This window comes from Melopsittacus undulatus, chromosome 4 (assembly GCF_012275295.1).
Source record: "Melopsittacus undulatus isolate bMelUnd1 chromosome 4, bMelUnd1.mat.Z, whole genome shotgun sequence".
NCBI lineage: Eukaryota > Metazoa > Chordata > Aves > Psittaciformes > Psittaculidae > Melopsittacus > Melopsittacus undulatus.
The window spans coordinates 92740728-92765230 of record NC_047530.1 but is presented as its reverse complement, the minus strand read 5'-3'; positions in this window follow the sequence as shown (position 1 = coordinate 92765230).

The following is a 24503-nucleotide window of genomic DNA, read 5'->3' as shown; positions in this document are numbered from 1 at the left end:
AAACAAGTCATAGCTATTCTCATCATCAGATCTGCAACAGAAGAGCACTACCTAAGAGTCAGATAACGCATTTCATTGAATACAGATGCTAAACTAAGCTGCACATCTCTGGTGCACTCCACACCTATAGTGGGGCTGAAGCACTGGCTGGAATAGGAACTGTGTGGAAAAGCCAAGGTTTCCCCACATGGGTGTGCTGGCCCAAACAGGCAGCAGCATTCAGCTCTTTCATACTGCAGATGTACATCTCTGTACAAGAGGTAGGTGTTTTTACCACAACATTACCTGTTCTGCTTATCCTGTAAACTGAAATTGATCTGCCTCAGCGAAAGAGCAACATGCTTCAGCAGCCTCCTTTCCATCAAATTGAACTTATAAGGGGTCCATTTTGCACTACAGATAGAGAAGTCCTACAGGCATTCTCATCTCAACCTAGGGTTGAGATGAGTTGATCTACTTTATAACCCTGTTTTCATCCGTCATCTTCTGGGAGGTCACTGACATGGCCTTAAATCCACAGCAACCCTACTCCTTTTCCATAGCCTTCTGTGAATTCACATGCTACCCAGAGCCTACCTAATGACAATGCTTACCCCAATGGAAATCAGCCACCTCCAGTTTCCAGCAAAATCAGGCATATGCTTAGTGATGTGTAGGACATCATCTGACTACTCAAAACATGTCACATTAATTATCACAGTATGGGCAGGCAGTTGGGCAGTTTTAATCAAGATGAACAGAGCTCACCCCTTTACTAATTAAATATATTGTCACTTAAGAGCCTAGAAACATTACACCCCCTCAAAGAAAAACACCAGAGTATCTCCATTTTTGGAGAAATATGTTCCTTCTCTACAGAGTCTCTTTGATTGCCATCCTAGCTTGTCAATAAAAATGCCAAAAAGCAAATTTAAAAAGAAAAAAGAAGTCAGATCTGTACTACAATGACATACACCTCTTATATCTTAAAAAAATATTATAAGCTTGGTTTAGGAATTATCAGCCAACACTAATACTATAATTGGGATTCTCTTCCTTCACTAACCAACAATTATACAGCTTGCATAGTGCTTGCATCCTGCCCACTCCAAGCCAGATGAACTAGTTTCATTTCCACATTCACACAGTAGTTCCATACAGCAGAGATGGAGAAGAGGGTGACTTTACCTTGTCACAGTGCACCACACCATCTGCAGCAAGCTGATGATCGCAGCAGACACCTACACTTGGATGTAAAAGCTGATCTTTCACAGTACAGCAGAGAGAAACTTATTCTACCAGAGCCCATACTCTGTTCTTCACCGGGAGATGGAGTGGTATGAAATTTTGATCAGCCTCCAAGGATGTCAATCTGGAACTTCCTACCTCAACAACACTTTATATTCTGCTGCTGTCATTTTCCTTAATTATCTGTGTTAAGACAACACAGCTCTGCGAGCAGAAAAAGTGCAATGACTGTCTGCAGAATAAACAGGAAGACTCTGTTCCTCATGACTGTGTGGGAGTTACATTTGTCATATGTTATACTTAACCCCGGTATGAGCTTTCAGCCCACTTAAGTCATCATGAAGCTATACAGTGTATTGAGAAAACCTGGGTACGGTTCTAGGGGCTTCAGCATAGTTCAGGGTTACTTTTTCAATTAAGCTTCTCTCTCATCCGAAATGGCACCATTCTCTTCCTAAGGGAAATCTCTTGCCTTGGAAGCTACTCTGCTAAGCCTAAATAAATGGTAAGTAACAAGTAACTCACTCCCCAGTGACTACATTCACCTTAGTCATTGGTACAGAGAAGCCCAAAGTCCTTTACAGAGACATTTTACAGATGGTGAAAGTGAGGCATGGAAAGGTGAAATGAAGTGCTTATGCTGGCATCAGAAGGTCAGTGACTGACCAGTCAATGGCACTGCTTGAACTGTACTACACTGAATGCCACTGCAAAGGCATTCACCAATTTTCTCTCTTTCTAGTCAGAACTTACTTAGCAGGCCTTTCTTGCTGGTGGCACAGCTAAGGCAAGCAGAGCTGGCCACTCAAAAAATCTCACTTTATGAATCTACGTAATGAAAGAATACTTTCCCTTCCTGTGGAAACTATTAAAACCAAATGTGTACACACAGCTTCATTAATGAAGACCTAATTGCAACAGACTATGCAAGACATTTGAGTGTACATGGAAATCTTTAATCTCCAGAAATACATGAAAGCAAAATAGGATTATGATTTACCTCATTTACTCCAACTGTCCAGACTACCGGAGGCATGTTAGACTAAATATCAGTCCTTCTGATATAAAACTGTTGTCATCACTTGCACTATCTGCTTTAAATATTCCTTCTTCAAGTAGCCTTTTCTGTATCTACAGTTTCATTCAGACTTCTAAATCCTTCAAATTTTCTGTTCTTCTTGGATAATGATTATTCTCCTAGACTACCCATAACATCACAGTGCCCAGCACTCCAGTATCTTCAGTTAATAGGATAGCTTAGATATTTTGAAAAGGTTTTACATGTTGGTTCCTGTCTACATCCCACCATTTGTCCTGATCATCAGTGCAAATTAATGTCTTATTTCAGTTTAGATGAGTTGTAAATATCACAATGATACAGAAAGTCTAAATAATAAAGATTTTATAAGACATAAAAGTGAAAATATATCAAGTATACCTGATGCTATCATTCAGAAAGTAGTGTCAGGTAACAAAGAGGAAGTAGAACTTGTTCATGTATTTTCCCTTTTGCTCTATCTAAACAAAGCCTGTATGAAATCACCCTGCCATATGGTCATGCTTTTTCAAACTGGTAAGACAAAAGGAAAGAAAGGGTTTTTTAATGAACCATCTTATCATCTAGATTCTATGCCTCTTTGTGGCTCACACCACTCTGTGCTCACATGAAATAACAGTACCTCATAATGACCACTATGCCAGACATTGACCATGTGCTACTCTCTTATCTCTGTCCCTCCTAAATTTTCTACAACTGCCTTTGTTAAATTATCTACACCTATTAGTTCTATGTCTAGTTGTCATACTTTACATATTTCATGAAGCAAACCTAAACACATCATCAAAAGTAGTTAAATTTTGATGTTGCTCTACTTATTTTCTCCGGTAAGAGGGCTGCAATGAATTAAAACAAGTAGCAAAATTCAATATCCTACTAATCCATGCCAAGTCCATTTAATTATAAATTCTATGAGGAAGGTATTCTCTGTTCCTAAGTCTGGCATGGTTCTTTACACAACAGGAGCCTAACCTGACTGGTACCTTGAAATACAAATAGCTGACAAAATACAAATAATAGAGGGGTTTTAAAACACTTGTCTGCTTAGAGAAGGTTGAATAGTGTTCAGAGAACTAGCTCCATTTCAGTAGGACATGGCTCCTTCTTTTTCAGCAATATAAATATAATTACAACTTGTTTCAAGAAGATATGACAGTACCAAAGGAGCTGCATTCATTTACACTAAGACTTCATCTGTCCAATTTTTACTTTTTTGAGTATGTTTAAGCTGGACAAGTCATTTCTGCAGTACAATCTCACAAATAATTTAGTTTTGAACACTTAACTGCATTGCTTTTCATGTTTGTTTGAAGAGCATCTTTAGGCAATCCAGAAGTAGCTATAAAATTGACTTTGTCCCTCCCTCATGTACCCGCTCTTCATTTTTTTCTGCTTTAAAAGTAGTTTCTAAGTAACTAATTGAGAACAGTTTCTTCTCAGACTTCCATACTCCCCTACTGCAGCCAAGACAGAAACAAAAGTACTAGTATAGTCACTTCTGAGATGTGGTCTTCCTGGAAATTAAGTAATGTCCCCATCTCAAGAGCAAACAGAATACTTCTGGTCAGTCATGAACAATCTAATTGTAACAAGAAAGGGGCAATTCCGACCATCTCATTAGACGAAGAAATGCAGTCAAATGAAATTTAACAAGTCTCCACTAGCAGCAGAAATCCTATTATCATCCCTAGATTAAGAAATAGAAGCAAATCCCTGATCCTTTTCCCTCCTTGTACTGAAGTTTAGGGTGAACTTTGACTGAAACTTTTACTGTTTAAAAATGATCCTACCACAACAAACCAGATGCAGACAGTACTGCAGTTTCCTTCAACAGTTAACAGTCTCTTCCTTTTGTTTTCACAACAAATTTGACATACCTAGGCTCCTAGATTCCGCAGCTCCTGTTGAAGTCAGTAACAACATCCAAAGAAATAAGAGTTACTGCTTCTGTCCTCCTAGTCATCTTGCTGTATGAAGCTCCCACTCTCTTTAAAATTTCCACTGTGAATCACCTGATTAGCTGCTGCACTTATTTCCTGAGGAAAGCAGAAGTGAAGAGCAAATGAACCACACACTCAAGACCCACCAAGCTCCTAAAGCAACTTAGAATAATTCAGTTCATGCACAGAAGTGGCAGACACTGAATGCTTCTCCCTGTGTCAAAAGTAACCAGGTATTTCCCCACATACCATATTCACAAATAAGAGGGGTATGTGTGGGAGGGGTGTTGTTTCATTTTGGTTTTAAATTTAAGGTTTTCCAGACTGCTACAGGAATACAGTACCACAAAGCTCATGCTTTCTGTGAAACCTGTGCCCAAAGGATAGGCAACAATTGTAATCCTTCCTCAAAGCCAGTGTCCTTAAGATAAATACGTTTGAATGCTGAGGTGAATGTTAAGTCCTTGACCTCACTACTAAAATGGTCAAGACAGCCACTAAGATCAAGAGCTCACTAACAATATACAGGAGCCTAGATTAACTACAGGGCCTGGAGAAAGCTACTTCTCAGTTGCCTAGTTGCTTTTTCTTTGCTCTCTATAATAACATATCCAAAAGGCTTTAGAAATGCTTCTTAAGGGGAGGTGGAGTTTAAAAATTTTCTTCAGAAAATTCAAGTGCTTTCTAAACTGCTTTTCCCCGCGAACTTTCTGATAACTTTGAGAATCAGTGGAATCATAGCCTTAGACTGATTAAGGAGCATGACCAGCAGGTCAAAGGAGGTGATCCTGCCCCTCTATTCTGTTCTCATGAGACCTCACTTGGAGTATTGTGTGCAGTTCTGGTGTCCTCAACATAAAAAGGACATGGAACTGTTGGAACAAGTCCAGAGGAGGCCACGAGGATGATCAGGGGACTGGAGCACCTCCTGTATGAAGACAGGCTGAGAAAGTTGGGGCTGTTCAGTCTGGAGAAGAGAAGGCTGCGTGGAGACCTCATAGCAGCCTTCCAGTATCTGAAGGGGGGCTATAGGGATGCTGGGTATGGACTCTTCACTGGGGACTGTAGTGATAGAACAAGGGGTAATGTTTTAAAACTTGAACAGGGGAAGTTTAGATTGGATATAAGGAAGAAATTCTTTACTGTTAGGGTGGTGAGGTACTGGAATGGGTTGCCCAAGGAAGCTGTGAATGCTCCATCCCTGGCAGTGTTCAAGGCCAGGTGGGACAGAGCCTTGGGTGACATGGTTTAGTGTGAGGTGTCCCTGCCCATGGCAGGGGATTTGGAACTAGATGATCTTAAGGTCCTTTCCAACCCTAACAATTCCAGAGGATTGTTCTCCTCCCTTACTGTTGAAATGTACTAATTGAAAGGAAGATTAACAATAGAGGCAGCAGCAAATCATGTCTTTAGTTCACACCTTTACAGATCATACCAGGAATTCAGCAGCTCTGTAGCTTTGCTGCAAATATAGGACTCAAGGAAAACACTCCAGTCTGTACAGACAATAGCCTTAAGCTGACCAGGTTTTAGAAAGCATTAGCTAAACCAAGTATAATCTTCAGAGTGTTTTCCAAGCAGATGCAAGATCAAACTGAGCTACCCACACCCAGGGTAGCTCCAGTGAATGTTACACTTTCTTCAGCGCCACTGAAGCAGGCACAGGTCTGGCTGTGTTCAGTACTGTACCAACACAGCTGTGAGGGCTCAGGACACCTCCAAGCAGGGGCTGAGGAAGCTCACACAGCCTGAGAAAGGCTGTACCAACACATCCACTACTTCTCTGCCTGAAGTCGTTCACTCTTAGCTGATACTTTCCCAGTTGCAATCTAGCCAAAACCACAGTGGCAAGATTAATGGCAGAAGCACAGACACTGTGAAGAGAATATTAATATCATCTCAGCACATAGTTGTTTTCCCATTCCTAACTCAGAAGGAAGCCTAAATGTACTCCATTTCCACCCTTTTAGTGTCAGTTTAAAACCACAAAACAGAGGATCATTTGCAGCAGCCCCTCCATGCTTTTTGATCAGAGAGGTTTATTGCCCAAGAGCTTTCCTGGGAAACCTATCCCATGGTGCTCCCTTCACTAGATGCTGTCAGGGCTCAAGCAGCCACACAGTCATTAGTAGATTTCTAATCCACACAGCAGAGGAAGCACCATTTCTCTTTTTCATTCCCCACTAACTGCTGATGGGGTTGAAAGTCGGAGTTTCAACATGCCCTCCCACTTAATCTCTGCTTCACTGGAGCAAAACAGCTGTAACCAAATTATCTGTGGTAAAAATAACTCAAGGGGCAAAGACAAGCTAATAGCCAGTGTAGTAGAAGACAGTGCCACAATGCCTTGTGTCAGTTTGGGGTGTTTAAATTACAACCCCTTGCATTGTGCTTCCACCTACAAAAACAGAAAGAAAAATTCTTCCTTTCTTTGCCCTTTTTCACTCAGTCTCACAGAAGAAAAAGGGCATGTCTCCCACATACTTGCATTTGCATCTATATGCAGGGCACCTAGTTCAAAGGAACCCTCATTTGGTTTAAGGCTTCTAGAAAGATCACTAATAACTTCTCTAACTCAAGAGCTACCTTTACCAGCACCAACTGGAAACTGCCATCTGGTAGGGGCAGCATTCTTCATTAGATCATGCACAGCCCAGTGGAGATGAGATGTCATGCCTGAGCTGGACATAGGGTGGACTTCCTGAGGCAAGGATCTGGAGATAACTGTAAGGTCCACCTGTCTCATAGCACAAATAGGGTCCCTTATGTTGATTCTTATTAAACTTCTCTTTTCTTTGTCACTCCAACCTTCACACACAAGTGGAAAAACCCTGTTTCATTTACATTAATATCACCCACACAGAGGTATCTTGGTGGTCCAGAACATCTAGAAGCACAGCAGTTGTCAGCTTAAGGCTAGAGATCAGCTACTACAGATTTCTTCAGAAACCGGGCTTGCAGTACATTTCAGTTGCATTAGCTTCACCAAATGGGCTGCCTAGTTACACCAAGAGCAACACATGTCCTCTGGCAATTGCTGTGCAGTTACCATTGCCCCAGGGGCTAATATTTCAACTCAACTGCAAACCCAAATAGGATGGAGTTTTGCCGAAAAGCCTGTATCTCTCCCTTCAGCAAGTTTTTCTCCTTGTAGATGTAAGAAATCAAATGCAGCTGATTTTGCTGAGACAATACATTTTTCTGTTGCACATTCATAACCTTCAATCTAGAAAAAAAGCACCAGTTAAACACATGTCCCTTTCAACATTGCAGTGTCCAAAAGTTGAGTTAACTGCAGGGCTTTTATTCCTATTCTTTAATATTCCTGATAAAATCCATCTTTTTTCTTGATAAAAAGAATGTTGATTAAAAAATGTTCCTCAAATCATTTTTCATTTCTTTAACATCATAAAGGGAAACAGCTTTGGCTTTCATTCTCCTCCCCTCTTTTCAATGGCGGAACAGAAGCTGCCAGAGAGACCACAGAGAAAGGCAATGCAAAAATTTAAACCATCTGCTTAACCATAATTTTCACTCATCATTTTTCTCAGCAGCCTTGAAATCTGCAATGAAAGAGGCATTCAGCTCCTTCAGCAAATCTTCCCAAAGAAGTGAAAGCAGCAGGCTATGAAGTGAAAAGCCTCAGGACTGTGTGCTTGAGCAACTCAGCTCCTATCCCTCTGGTGCACACACAGAAGAGCATAATGCTTTTGTTGCATTTCTCAGCACATCATGCTCAGTGTAGAGGCCTGGGGCAGCAGGAATGGCCACCACACCTTTGTCCTGTTTTTTTCTGTGCAACTTCCCTGAGGAGGTGAGAAGTAAAAGCCAGCTTCTGCCAATACTGCTAGGCATGACTGTATTATTCAGATTGTAAGGTAGCTTGCATATTTGTACACCTGCACAGGTAACTATATTTCAGCTTTAAATTAAATGGAGGACATGCTGATGAAACCATGAGACTGGTAGCCAGTAAAGATGTACAGGATATATGCAAGGTAGCGTTTCTCTGCCTGTTGCGTGCCATCACCCCTTGGACTTGAGCACTCTTAGACTGGACCGAGAGGTCTAGTTAAATGATTGACTACTTTGGTAGCATGACTGACAGACTGTTAAAAGACAAGGTAATGCAGAGTGCTGGGCTCAAGCTCTTAAGTTGTCTCTGGAAAGGGATCCATTTTCTCCCGCTGGTATTTCCACATGAGCAAGGCCAAGCAGTCTGCAACCCATCCTTTGTCTCCAGTCATCTAGCCTTCCATGGCACTGTTAAGGTTTGATCAGCAGTGGCAGTGTTACATGTCAAGAATAATTTTGTTACATGAAGTTCTGCTATTTCAAAACATTTCATTGGAAATTAGAACAAATTCTCTCCATCAACAAAAATTTAAAAATCTGTAAATTAAAATGTTTTTTTTTTCAGTGCTTTTGTTATTTAAACAGAAATGAACCAAAGTATATCCAATACTTTGCATCTTAAAGGTCAGGCTGGAGCAGTGATTTTCAGCCTTTTTCAATCTGTGCAATTCTGAAGTAGTTTCCTATGAATGCTTACACAACAAGAGGAAGTCTGCTGTTTGACACCCCCTCCCCCTTTGCTCATCGTTTTTGGTTCCTTTAAAAGTAGTTGGGCGGGGGAGGGAGGGGAAATCACTGGACTATATAATCACAGAAATACCCTAAATAATTTTTAACTACATTTTTCTAAATTCTGTGCATAACTAAACGCTACCAAAATTATTTCACAGTTAGTAAAACAATATCAGTTTTTAAAGACACAAGAAAAAATAAACCATGCTTAAAAGTAGGCTTGTAACAAAAGTGAAAGCACTCTTGGTTTCAAACTGTCAGGCCCAAACATCTTGATCAAATGAATGAATCTTTTTCCCCCCAGAAGAAAAAAAGTATCAAATATGAAAGTTCTTCTGGGAAGCTGCTATTTTCATTAAATGCCACCTACTGAGTAGCAAAATGTTGCACAGGAAAGTTTTAAGGCAGCTTGATTGAACCCATGATCTCCCCACTGGAAGACATGTCCATCTAAGGAGACTGAGGAAGTTGAAGGGCAAAACATAATGGCATACCATTTCTCCCTTCTCCTCTATCTCAGATTAACTTTGTACTACAGGATATACAGAAATTCAGTGTTTTCATGATCAACTCAAAAGTTATCAAATGGAAGACTCATGATACGGGAAATTTTTAATTAATATTTACAAAACAGAAAGCTAGATTTTATCATACAGTATTTATTAGAAAATATCACTCTTGGACACAGCCTCAGACTAAAGATATAATTACATAAGTACATATCGAGCAAGAGCTGTTTTCTTAGGTTTACTCTTCTTACTCTCTCTGCAAAAGCAGGACCAAAACCTTTGCAAATACCATTTTCTTCAGTCTCAGAAACTGGTGCTACTTCCTGTTTAACACACCTCTTAACTCTCTGCAAGGGTGTTGTGTAGCTTGCACAGCTACAGCAACTCTCATCATTGTCTTAGAGGAAATAGGGAGCCTGAAATTCAGGCTAAATGAATTAAGCAAAATCCTTGCAACTCAAGTATGAGAGCAGACATTTTCCATCTCTGATCTGTCCCCTACTAACTACTACATTTCTTTTCGCAGCTCCCAAGTGTATTTACAAATGCCTTCTCCTGTGACCTTGCTCTCCCATAAGCTGTACACCAAGCGTCTGCACATATCCAGGAAGACTGCTTTCCCACAGTGATAACTACTCAGGTACCTTCAGATAGCTAATAAGCATGCTTAATTAGCTGTCACACCTCATTCATTGATGAGTCTAACAGTTTTACAAATATTCCTGTAGCTCTCAGACTATACTCATGTATTCTTCCCATCTCTTTAATTCTTTATTTATAGAACTACAATATTCCAATTTTGTTTGGTTGCTAGCTCTTGCCATACAAAATTTTGAACAGAAGGAATGGGGACAAACTGATGAAACCAGTAGTTTTGCTACCTGGTATGCTCTGGTTTAAAAAAACTTCTTGAAACCAAATGGTTTCCCTGGGGAGTGGGGTTTCTTTTTTTTCCTAGGAAAGGACTGCTTTTAAAGTGTTCAGATAACTCTGTTCTAGGCTGGCAAATAATAAGAAAAAACTCCTTCATCTCAACTTATAGCCAGATTCTATGTTAGTGTTTTATTATGTGCTAGGAGCTTGACCTATAGGGATACACAAATTTGCTACTGATACTTAGCAGAGAGGTAGTGTTAGACTTGAAAATAAACCCTAGCTCTAAACACGTAGAAAAACTTTGTTAAAGAAGCAAAATAGAGCAACAAGAAGCTAGTCATTGGCTGTGTGATCTTCTGCAAGCTCAGTGTATTCAGCGGAACTTGAAAGCATGGCTTTCTCATTTGAAGCAGAGGCTACTACCACATGAAGTAAAAGAGGAACTGATAAAAGAAATCTGTAGTTACCTTGCAGAGAGGCTCACCACAAGAGGGAAGTGCAACAGGCTCAGATAGGAGTCCTTTTAGCTGTAATACTTTTCCAAGGCCAGAGAACAGTGGTTCTGAGCTGACAAACAGGCAAATTCCTTCTGCAAAGCTGCATGTTAAGACACCAGTTCAGACAGAGCATCTCTAGGGCTGTCTGCATGTAAGAATTTCCTGCCTGTAGGCAGGGAAATGTGAACAGCAGGCTTCATATGGAGGTCTAAGAAGGCTTATTCAGTAGTAGATTTGTTAAGCTCTATAAGAAACAGACAGCAGTCATAAGGTGAAACCTAAATAATTATTTTGTAGCACACTGTATTGCTCATTATACCATGCTTAGAGGAATGTGCAAGATGCCTCTAACTTGGGTGAAGCAGAAGTCTACCTTGTAAAAGTTTGGGAACAACATACATTCAGAATGTAATCTGCAAGGTTTGCCCCCTTCATGTCAACTGTGTAACAAACAGATTAATACCAGAACCTGTGTTCACAACATTGGCAAAGTTACCAATGGAAAAAAAAATTGCCAAAGTCAGTCCCATGGTTTGTTTTATTCTGCACTATTGCAGAAGTAGTTCGGAGATAGGAGCCATCTTAAAAGGCATCCAATATAGACAGATGACAAGTGTATGACTAAATAATGCAGAGATGCCAGGCTCTAATGGTATTTTTATTTATATTTAAGTTATTATCTTTTTTAATTCCTTTAAGCTTTTATTTTCTATTTCTACTTCATATTTTGTTGCTCAAATGATATGAGAATAAAGATGAAAAATTCAAACAGCCTGCCTTTGCAAAGTACAGGGATTCCTGGCAGAGATGCTTAGAGCTCTTCCTTTCCCACACACCTGTTTTTTCCATGCGGACCACAAAATACAAAACAACATCTTACAGCCTTAGCCTCTGCCCGAGCTCCACACATTACCTGGTTTGGGGATCTCAGCGGTAACAGGAGCCGTCTTAATTCAGAGCGTTTTCTGTGTTGGCACCTTCCTCCCCGAGCGTCACCAGATGGCAGTACGACAGAAGGGCAGTCGACGTCTGCTGTTACATGAGGCAGCAGAAATCCTACACAGCTGCAGGTATGCGGTTCACTGTCATGTTTAGCAGGTAGTTTCTTTTCCTCAGTCCATCTTAAATGAGAAGGGAGAGTATTGTAACACAAAAGATAACGACTTACTTTCCTGTTTATTCACTTTCAGCAATTTGAGCATTTATAGGATGATAATTGCAGACTCCCACCAGTCTCTGGAATGGACAGGTTTCACTTGGGCACCCAGCAGAGAAGCCACTTAGAAAACAGTGGTCTACTTTGACACTCTTACTCTAGCTGTACAGATTACAAAGGTGTCAGCATGTAGCAGAGGAGATAAAAGATTGTGAATGAAGAGTGGACTTTTAGGGCAAACAAATTACTTGTGAAATGGGTCAGCTTTGGCAAAGAAAAAAATAAGGGATATTTAATAGAAGAGAATTTTTCAATACTTCTAAAATTAAACTAGCTGATGTTTTGTTTTGAAAAAGCATTTTTCATTTAAACATTGACCAAAAACATGAGGCTGAATAAAGTTGCCCAGAGAGGTGGTAGATAAGCTGTCCCTGGAGGTGTTCAAGGCCAGGCTGGATGTGGTTCTGGGCAACCTGATCCAGTTCAAGATGTCCCTGCTCATTGCAGGATGATTGCACTAGATAAACTCTGAAGGTCACTTCCAACCCAAACTATTCTATGACTATATGAAACGGATTATCCTGAAATAAGTGTCATTTATGGGAAGTTAATAATTTGTAGAGGGTTCTTTGGTTGGTTTTAAACATGCAAACAAAAAATTCCTATTCATACAACTTTAATTAAGAGTTTGGTTCTGTCTCTGTAAATGCAGTAATATACAGCTTTTAGGTACATGGTTTTCTCCTGAGCTGTAAATTCCCTGTAGGAAGACACACTTAGGAACTATCTTGCTAAGGATTTAGAACTGTAGGAGATTTTTATGCTACAAATTTATGATTTTCATATGAAGTATTTCTATTCAGACTCATTACATTGCAGCTGTTATGAGTGGACAGCTTTCATAGGAGAATGTCTTTGAGCAGACATTTGTATAAATACACAGTTGGATAGTCCAAATAAGTACATTCCATATATTAATACTGGGGTAGCGAAAGGGAAGAAGTATTTGTCAACTTCTGAGAAACAAATATCATTGTAAGCAAGATGTCGCTTACCAAAATTTAGATCACTTTTATTAGGATTATATCTGCTCTAAACTGAATGATGATTTTAAAAGACTGTGGTCCCTAAATCTCCCCTCCCCCACCCATGGAAATGCCAACATCATTATTTAAAAAAAAAACAAAAATGTTTTTCACAATTTTCTGTTACATTTTGATCCAAAAATATTTACAGGAAGAAATTTTCAGGTCACATTTTTGCTTAGTAAGTAATATTGCTTCTATTAAACCCATTTTATTAGGCGTTTTTCTTCTATACATCTTGAAAAGTTTATCAGAGAGATCAATATTATAATCTCCATTTCACAGGCTGGAAACAGTGAAATTAAGAATTGAAGTGACATACCCAAGGCCACATCATCAGCCAATGGCAGAACTACAGATATTACCTGGGCCTTCGAACCCAAAGTCCAGAAGTCAATAATTGCAAGTCTATTTTAATTTCATTATTTTCTCCTCCTCTGCTTAAAAAGATTTGAAACAGAAGAAAAATGGGGCAGTGTTAAAATAAGAGCACATTTGAAATTTTTAGCTTACTTCATTTTTCACCTAGCTTCCAGTTTTCACCCTAGTTTCATTTTGAATCAGATCTGTTTAAATAACTATATTTTTATTTGAGAGAGCAGGAGGAGATACGTTCCTGAGGATGCTAGCCTCAGTCCCCAGTATTTAAAATATGCATGCACTGCTCTTTGGTTCCTGCTACTAAAAAAAAAAAAATATATATATATATATATATATATATATATATATATATATAAAAGAAACTAAATTTAAAAAACCATTCTGCAGAGATAGCATTTAAGTTTTCAATAATGTATTTCTGTATCTCCTCTCTGAATCAAGGACCTCATTTCTTCTAAGCCCATAGATGACAGCTAGGATAAATGATTGCCCAGGTTACCGCATTTTAATGCGGCTGATTCATGAGGTCCTGCAGCTCCTGACTACAGGATATATTGCTGTCAGTGTTCTCAAAGGTGCAGGGAGAGCCTGGGGGTATAGAGGAACAGGTGAATGAGGGACAAATCAATAATGTCTCCAGGCTTCCACATCCCACCTGTCCCAGGAATCTCAGAGAAATTCAGACAAATTTTACTGGAAGATGTCAGTGGGAGCAGGCTGATGTCAAGCTCATCTGGATGCATACCTGTGTAGATAACACAACTAGAATCAGAGACCTGGGCTGGACAGCACAGTTAATTGTGACAGTCATGCAGCTTCATTTGAAGTTTGAGGTTCTATGCTTTACTTACGTAATGCAAAATCCAAGCAACATGAACTGATCTAGCAGGTCAGTTAACCATGTGTTTTGATGTGAAGCGTGTGAATAGTCTCTCATGGTTTAAGTTAAGCCTTTAAATGCTTTTCTGTGTTGGAATCAGAAAATTAAGTTCAGGGAAAATCAGAATTTATTTCTTACAGTTTCTGAAGAGTTTTTCTGAAGGTGATAGTAAGGCAATGTTTGGAGAAAAAAATAGCATTTGTTCAACCAACAGATACAGCATCAGAAAACAAGTTTTTGGAAAGACTCACAAAAATTACCTTTGGAGGTTACTTAGTCTAGCCTTCTGTTTGGGGCAGAGCTAGCACCAAATCCAGACTAATCTAGCTGTCATGAAAACCTCTAAAGACTGATATCTCACCTACTTTGTAGGTATCTGCCCCAGTGCTGCACCACTCTCCCGGTGAAAAAGTTTTTCTAAAGCTCCAATCTGAGTTTGTAACCTGAAATGTGGGGGCATTGCTTTTTATTTTAGCATCTACCACTACCAAGAATAGTTTGATTTCATAGTCTTTGAAGCTGTCCCTTAGCTAGTTGTGAATTTCTATTAGATTCCCCATTAGCCTCTGTGCAAGATCAAACAAGTATGTCCCTTACCCTTGTAGGTGATGTGCCTTAGCCCCTCAGATGTGAAACAGATTTCAAACCAAGCACAATTTGGTAACAATTTATTTGTATTTGCCTTAATTATGTTGCTCAGATTTTTATCTGGCTATGAGACAAGTTGTAGTGTCATTGTCATTCTGCTTCAGATCGGAAAATATCTACTAGATCTTGTATGGAGCAGAAAAAATTATTTCAAAATTTCTGATCTGCCTTGGGGGGTCTCCAGTAGATATTGCAAAGGTAAAAAGATTTCTGTTTGTCTCATTATTAAAGCTATCATCTAGACACCATTTAAAATAAGTACTGGCTGTCCATACAGCTAGTGTCCATTCCATATGCAATTTTTCTCCTTACCCTGTGAAAGGCAAATGAGGTGCAATACATGGAGCCACCCTGTCTCAGTAGCCCTATGCCTTCATTAGTAAAGGAAACTTTGCTTGCAGACATGTTTAGGAATGCTGCAATAGCAAAAGAATTTCTGGTATTTAAGGTGACATGTTATCTCTGTTTCTGATGTTGCCTTTGATGTGATAAGGATGATACCACAAAGACTAATACAGATTAGAAAATGTACACAGTTAAGTACAACATAGAATCATAGAATAGTTAGGTTGGAAAGGACCTTAAGATCATCTCGTTCCAACCCCCCTGTCATGGCCAGGAATACCTCACACTAAACCATGTCACCCAAGGCTCTGTCCCACCTGGTCTTGAACACTGCCAGGGACAGAGCATTCAAAACCTCCCTGGGAAACCCATTCCAGTGCCTCACCACCCTAACAGTAAAGAATTTCTTCCTTATATCCAATCTAAACCTCCCCTGTTTAAGTTTTAACCCATTACACCTTGTCCTGAATAGGACCATGTCCTGAATAGGAACATGTTTTGTCTTACTATCTACAAGGCTTAGAGAAGCCTAGAATCTTTGGATTTGTAGAAGATTTGTTGCTTTTAAGAAAGTTTTTTACCTGGTACTAGAGAGGCCAACTTAAAGGGAGAACATGGGAATTCTCTCCACAGTCTGCAGATTTCTTGCTGTATCTCCAAAGGCTGTCAATAAAATGGCTAGTTACTGGCTGCTGAAAGACCAGTGGCCCTTTTCACCTGGAAAACCAGATGACATCATCATCAAAAAGTTCTAACCAGCGATCTCTTGGCCTGGAAACAATGGTCATATCAAACTGAAATTCCTTCTGATCATTAGATACTTGAAAAGTTGTCAATTTATGCCAAATCTTTTTCAGCAGAATTCCTGAAGTTGTGTTCTAGCTTGCTTTGCAGAGGCAATGCTGCTGCAGTTACTGATCTCAAAATGCACACCATCGTCCTCCTTGTTTGTTTGGACCCTTTTCCATCAACTCCATTTTATACCAAATGGGCATAGATTGTTACCAAAGTTGCAATCTAAATAAACTCTCTGGATTTCAATATTGCCAAAGTCCAGGGTGATTAGATCTTGGGCTTAGATCCAGATGCATCTTGCTGATGAGCAAAGAAAATACAAGAATCAGCTAGTTACAACAAGTCCTTGGCCTGCATATGGAAGCAGAAGATGAGGAGGAGGAAAAAAGGATATGTCATATAATAATTGGTAGGTGAGAACATGCTGTGTGTACAGCCTAGGGAAACAGAGATCCATTCAATCTACCCCAAATTCAGCTACTTCACTGATCCATGCAGTCTTCCGTCTCAAGCACCCGACATGTTTTATAACCTCCAGCCATCAGCCTTGGCACCAACAGATGAATCATATCTTCAGCGAGTGTCCCTGCTGCGGTAACTTGTTATCATTATCATCCTCTGCAACTAGATAGCACTTGCCAATCCCAGGTCTAAAAACACTACATGGAGGTGAATGGGACCGGGGACTGGATATCTTGCTTTAGCCATGGGAAATCGGTTGGCATTAAGGCTGGAGGCCATACCTCCCCACTCCTCTTAAATTTTCTAATCTCTAGGTCATATCACCTTCCTTCATTATGTGTGTTTAACAATCAGTGGTAAACACTTGTGAGATACAGAAGAATCTTTCCACGTTCCAAACAGGCATCAGATAATTAATGAGCACATTTATTTTTAGATTCAAATAAAAGACAAATAGTAGTGCTTCTCAAGCACTTGGTTAGTCAGCTGATTTCTGTTTGCTAGCCTTGTAGACACTTAGTGCTAGACTGCCATTCTGGATTTGGACAAGCAGAGAGAGATAACCATGACAGCAGTGATTTCCAACAACTGGTACACACCTTGACATTGGTATCTCAAACCATCAGGAATCTCTTGCCTCAGATCAGTCAGTCATTGAAGTCTTATTGCTTACAGCACAGTAGCATAAGTCTGTCTGAGAAGCCTGACGTATTGGGACCCTTTTAGCCTAGCTCAGGAATAGGATGACCAGCAATATCCATTTACTCCCTAAGGGAAAAGGAGGAACAGCACAGTAGGGTAGGTAGTTCCCACAGTACCTGAGTGAGGTAAGTGGTGATGGTCAATGGCAGCCTTGGCTGCAGTGACCATGAGATGGTGGAGTTTAGGATCCTGTGTGGGAGGAAAAGAATACCTAGCAAGGCCAAAGTTCTGGATTTCCAAAGGGCCAACTTTGGCCTCTTCAATCAACCGCTAAGGGAAGTCTCATGGGAAAGGGTACTAGGTGGTAAAGGGGCTCAAGATAGTTGGCCAGCAGTCTAGGACCACTGGTTCCAAGCTCAGGATTGGAGTGTCCCAATGGGTAGGAAATCAAGTAAGGGAGCTAGGAGACCAGCGTGGTTAAACAAGGAGCTGCTGGGCAAACTCATGTGGAAAAAGAGAATCTATAGATTATGGAAGGAGGGGTTGGCGGAGGAATATAGGACAGTTGTTAGAGGATGGAGGGAGGCAATTAGGACAGCTAAGGCCTCCTTGGAACTTAATCTTGCTAGTCGGGTTAAGGACAATAGAAAGGGCTTCTTCAAATACATAGTGAATAAAACTAATACAAGAGGCAATATAGGCCCACTGCTGAACGAGGTGGGTGCCCTGGAGACAGAGGATATAAAGAAGGCAGAGGTGCTGAATGTTTTCTTTGCCTCTAACTTTACTCCTGCAGACTCTCCCCGGGGGCCCCAGATTCCTATAGCCCCAGAAGGAGTCAGGACAAAGGAGGAGTTTGCTTTGGTAGATGAGGATTGGTTAGCGATCAGCTATGCAATCTGGACATCTATAAGTCGAGGGGTCCAGATGGAATACACCCACGGGTGCTGAGGGAGCTGGAGGAGGTCATTGCTAGGCCACTCTCCATCATCTTTGGTAAGTCATGGGAAACGGGAGAGGTGCCTGAGGATTGGAAGATGGCAAATGTCACACCAGTCTATAAGAAGGGCAAGAAGGAGGACCCGGGTAATTATAGACCAGTCAGCCTTACCTCCATCCCTGGAAAAGTGATGGAACAACTTATTCTTGACTCCATCTCTAGACATATCAAGGATGAGGGGGTCATTAAGAACAGCCAACATGGTTTTATGAAGGGGAAGTCATGTTTGACCAACCTTATAGCCTTCTATGAGGAAGTGACTAGGTGGAGGGATGATGGTAGAGCGGTAGATGTGGTTTTTCCTGATTTCAGTAAGGCATTTGATACTGTCTCCCACAGCATCCTCATAGATAAGCTAAGGAAGTGTGGGCTTGATGATCAGGTAGTGAGGTGAATCAAGAACTCGTTGAAAGGAGGTCTCTTCCAACACTTGGGATTCTGGGATCCTCTGATTCTGTGACTTCAACACAATAGTCACATTCAGTCAAGAGTCAAGATCAAGCATGTTCATGATGACAAAACAGGTCTAGGGTCAAACCAAGAAAACCACCCACATAGAATCATAGAATAGTTAGGATTGGAAAGGACCTTAAGATCATCTACTTCCAACCCCCTGCCATGGGCAGGGACACCTCACACTAAAACATGTCACCCAAGGCTTCGTCCAACCTGGCCTTAAACACTGCCAGGGATGGAGCATTCACTAACTCCCTGGGAAACCCATTCCAGTGCCTCACCACTCTCACAGTAAAGAATTTTTTCCTTATATCCAATCTAAACTTCCCCTGTTCAAGTCTTAACCCGTTACCCCTTGTCCTATCACTACAGTTGCTAATGACGAGTCCGTCCCCAACATCCCTGTAGGCCCTCTTCAGATACTGGAAAGCTGCTATGAGGTCTCCATGCAGCCTTCTCTTCTCCAGGCTAAACAGCCCCAACTCTCTCAGCCTGTCTTCATACCGGAGGTGCTCCAGTCCCCTGATCATCCTCATGGCCCTCCTCTGGACTTGTTCCAACAGTTCCATGTCCTTTTTATGTTGAAGACACCAGAACTGCACACAATATTCCAGGTGAAGTCTCACAGGAGCAGAGCAGAGGGGCAGGATCACCTCCTTCGACCTGCTGGTCATGCTCTTTTTGATGCAGCCCAGAATATGCTTGGCTTTCTGGGCTGCGAGTGCACACTAAAGCCGTATCATGTTCATTTTCCCATTGACTAACACCCCCAAGTCCTTCTCCGCAGGGCTGCTCTGAATCTCTTCTCTGCCCAACCTGTAGCTGTGCCTGGGATTGCTCTGACCCAGGTGTAGGATCAGGCACTTCTCATGGTTAAACTTCATGAGGTTGGCATCAGCCCAACTCACAAGTGTGTCAAGGTCCCTCTGGATGGCATTCCCTCCCTCCAGTGTATCAACAAACCACACAGCGTGGTGTCATCAGCAAACTTGCTGAGGGTGCACTCAATCCCATTGTTCATGTCATGAACAAAGGTGTTGAACAACACTGGTCCCAACACCGATCCTTGAGGGACACCACTCGTTACTCGTGTCTAGCCAGACATTGAGCCTTTGACCACAACTCTTTGCATGTGGCCATCCAGCCAGTTCTTCATCCACCTAGTGGTCCATCTTTCAAATTGATGTCTCTCCGATTTAGAGACAAGGATGTCGTGTGGGACAGTGTCGAATGCTTTGCACAAGTCCAGGTAGATTACATCAATTGCTCCACCCCTGTCCATCAGTTCCGTAGCTCCATCACAGAAGGCCACCAAATTGGTCAGGCAGGATTTCCCCTAGTGAAGCCGTGCTGGCTGTCACCAAGCACCTTGTTGTTTTTAATGTGCCTTAGCATGCCTTCTAGGAGAATCTGCTCCAAAATTTTGCCAGGCACAGAGGTGAGATTGACTGGTCTGTAATTCCCTGGGTCATCCATTTTCCCCTTCTTGAAAATGGGGGTTATATTTCCCTTTTTCCAGTCATCAGAAACTTCACCTGACTGCCATGGTTTTTCAAATATGATGACCAGTGGCTTTGCAACTTCATTTGCCAGCTCCTTCATGACCCACAGATGGATTTCATCAGGTCCCATGGACTTGTGTACGTTCAGGTTCTTAAGATGGTTTCAAACCAGATCTTCTCCTACAGTGGGCCCAAGATCTTCATTCTCACAGTCCCTGCGTCCGCCTTCCAAGATGTGAGTGGTGCTGTCAGAGCCTTTGCCAGTGAAGACCAAGGCAAAGAAGTCATTCAGAACCTTAGCCTTCTCCAAATCCTGTGTAGCTTCTCAGAGGGGGCCTGCGTTGTCCCTAGTCTGTTTTTAGCTGCTACATACCTATAGAAATGTCATAGTCAGAATTAGTTTGGATGAAAGTTACCAGTATCAACCAGTATCAACCAGCATTAACCACAATCTAGCAATTACTACATAGATTTGCAGCAACAAGGCAGATACAAGGTCAAGCTGGGAAAATACCCTATAGTCTAAACGTATGTATCAGTATAGCTGAGTTAATATAATAATAATACTCCTACAGGATAACTTGTATTAGGAGTAAAAATCCAAGCCTGCCCTTAAATGAAACTTCTAAGCCTATGGACAGAGGGTGTGGATGGTTGCCAGGTGAATCTAGTCAGGGTTCTTAAGGCTATTTATGCAGTTGAGGGGCGTAATAAAAGTTTTTGTAGTCCTTGTGAAGTGTGTTTAGATACAAGAACAAATTTGATGCTTGCTGTGTAGACCATTGTAACTTCTTCTGCCTACTCAGGTAAAGTTTTTTTATGCTATCCCAGCCCTAGGCTTCAATAGTGAAAAGAGAAATGAGTTGTGTTCTGAAATAGCAGGCAGGCATTACTCTAAACTGCTGATGTAAGGACTGTCTGAGACTTAGCACACAACTTCAGGTACTCTCAAGCTGGGAAGCCTACATTAAGTGCTTTTTATTGCATTTCTGTCTATAATATTTAATCAGGATATTTTCAAACTCCCCTCAAAGAGTACCTTTGCTAGGAAAGAGAGAAAAGAACTGGTGTCACTGAACTATATCTTTGTTTTCTCAAGTTCTACCACCCCTCTATTTACTAACTTTTATTTAACAATGAAATATGGGGCTAATATATCCCTGGCTGGGCTGGATATCCTTTATTTTCTACTAATGATTACATATTCATGGAGAGACCTGATGCATATACACTGGAAGTAAAACTTTCAAAGCTTACTCCTTTATTTTTCATGTCTTTACAACCCTTTCTTTTAAGAAAAATTTACTGCACTGAAATTGTCCCTAGATGAACTGCCAGATGAACTCCAGTATACTTGATTTATGTACTCTTCAGATTGCAATTACTGTCCTTCACAAGCAATTAAAGACTTCAATACTGTTGCCATTTAGAAGCAGCATCTGAGTCAGACAGAAGTTGGTGTAGGGAGAATTAGCTAAATCAGCCGTTACTTGAGCTCTTTTCCTTCCTGCACCACCACGGACTACTGAGTTCTGACACCTTTTACACAGGGGCTTTATATATATATGTATGTTCAAAATGTCTCTTGCCAGGTATGTGGGTTGAAGGGGCAGTTGGCAGTGGTATGGGACAGACACAGGTGGAGAGCTGACGTGGGCTACAGGTGAAGAGCTGATGTGGTCTACAGGTAAAATGTACTACCAGCTCTGCTCCACCAGCAGGGCTCCTGTGGGCTGTGATTCTGTTGGGTCAGTACCGCTGAGGAACACACACCCTGAAAAAGAAGCTGTGGGATGGAAAGGAGCTGTGAAACACAGGAGAATTAAGGTAAATGCAAACCATTGAGATATGTTGTCCTAATTATCCTGCTCAGGCTAACTAGTTCAGTACACACACTTGAGAGATTAAACATTCCCATAGGGTCTGGTTCCTTCTAGACACTTGTTAGGCTAACTTTTATTGGACCTAATCTCAGTGTTTCTTTCAGAAAGTATTTCTTTAAACTGTCAGAGCAGAGCTGTGCAGCCAGCCTGGAACCACTTTCTGGAGGTGACTGGCTTTTTCTCTCTTAGCTGGTGGAGTTTTTTAATAGGTTTTTTTTTTTTTTTTTTTTTCCCCCCCCCCCCCCCCGACAAATGGTTTATTTGTCCCAAAGAGTACATCTGAGAAATTCTGGTCTGAATTTATTGTGTTAAAGCTGGGAATTTTGCTGTTATTTTATCCGTGAGCATGACAGTTATTTGTATAGGTCCCTATATAACAACTTTCCCCAGTGGGAAAATCAAGCTTTCATGGGAAGTGACTTAGCAGGATGAGATGTCCCACGCTGCCCATGAGATTGGAAGTTCAGTTAACATATGTATCTCTTGTTATGTTTTACTGTACACACCTTTTGCTTTCCTGCTCAAACTGCAAAATGGCTTGTTTGAATAACACCAATGCAGACAAGAAATGCTAAAAATATGAAGAGAGATGGTTTTGTTAAATGGTTGATAGGAATGACTTTCTGATCCTGAAACTGAGGTTGGGCAGAAAGGCAGAATTGTAACTTCCCTCAGCCAAGGCTCCTGCTGGTTATCCACACTTGCTAAGTTTGTTTGCCACAGGATCACCAATTAGCTACAATTCACTGTGCTGAAGCCCACCTAATATAGAAGATTAATGGGGAGGTAATTACAGAAGACTATGTATTCAGAAGAGACAAAGTTCAGATCCCACTTGTAGCCTCATTTATAAGTACTTAAATGTGAGATGGCCACCATGAACTCAAAGATTTATAATTACTTCTAAGCAGCTAGTTCTACCAGTAGTTAAAGCAGCTAAAGGTCCAAAACATCTTGGCCATTGCTGCAGCCTGCACGCAGAAGTACAGCCTCTGTAAAGGGCCAGAGAACCACTTCTGGAGATACGACTTGATGGGCAGTATTCAGTATCCAAGATGTGATGGATCTTCTTGACAGAGGAGGAAGCTGCCAATCTCAGATGTTTTTTGTCAATGTGATTCAGAAATACAAACCTGCAGTGAGATACTGCAGGGCATGAACATTGCTAAGAAAATATTTACCCCCTTTTCTAAACTGCAGAAGGACCTGCTAGGCAGGTGGGGATGATGAGGGAGGATGTTGTGCCAAGGACAGCCCAGGGGCAGGATGTGACAATTACTCAAATTAGATTTTCATCTATCTGTTTATAGATAATATTTAATAGTATCTAACTATTTCATCAAGTGTTTGCCCTTTCCTCCCCCTATTACTGACTGCAGAATTTGTCTTCCCTGTCTTCCCTCCCCCCCGGGAGGGGTGAGAGAGAGCTTAGGAAGGAATACAAATAAGAATGATGGGTGCTAAAGTGGAATGATGACATTTCCCTGTGCCCATCCTGCCAAGCTGTCAGTGTAGGCAAGACACATTTTTCTTCCTTGCAGAGAGCAGCAGGTCGTTTCTCTCTCAGTTCCCCGGCTCTCACTGGCATATCCCCCGGAGGGACGCGGTGCTCAGCAGGCAGCACAGCACGCCGCTGCCCTCTGGACCAGCGCACTCGGTATTTCTTGGAACTCACAACTGTATCAGATGCTCAAGCTGTTTCTCGGCGTGTGCCTTGTGCCCTTTTTCCTCTTGGCTCGGGCTTGATGAGATTCAGCTCCTGATGTGATCTTTGTCGAGTCAAAGCGTCTGTTGAGTGCGACCTGAGAAAGATGCTGAGGGGGAGCGTGGGATCAGCCCTGCTCCCTGAACGAGATATATTAATAACACTGATGCATGGCCAATTAGCAGAAGGAGCCAGGTCCAGCCTTCGTGTCTGCGTGCCAGTGAAATATCGACAGTAATTACCGAGGCACTTAATGCCTAGTTTGGATAGGAATTAATTCGAGGCCGGATAAATAATGCATTAGGGTTTATTTAGCCCCATACGAAGCGTCGCTCCTGAGACAGAGCTGGCAGTGGAGGGAAGCGGCGTTTGAGCAGCGGGCGCGGCGATGCACGGGGCGGAGGCCGGGGCCGGGCGCTGAGGCTGGCGGCCGCGGCGAGCCCATCCGGGAGCATGCTGAGCCCCAGGATAAGGCAGGCCAGGAGAGGTGAGTGCCTTCCCGTGCTACCCGCGCCCTGCGGAGGGACCGTCCCCCGGGCACGGGGGAACTTCCTGCGATGCAGTCCCTGAGCTACGGCGGCTGCAGCCCGCACAGTGAGGTGGCTGCCCAGCTGGCCAAAGCCAGCCCAGGGAGGGGTGGGGGACAGCTGGAGTGAGCGGTGCTTACAAAGGTTCGGGCAGAATGAAGCGGAGGAGGAGAGCACCTGTGTCTGTGGTCACTAACATCGTCTGCAATGTCAGGGCTGAGCAGCAGGGATAATTAAAAAACTGTACTCTGTCCTGGGACTCGGGGGAACCTTTGCACCTCTGTGGTGGTTGCTATTGCTGTGTTTGTAATGTTGAAATTCATTATAACAGCTGGAAACAATT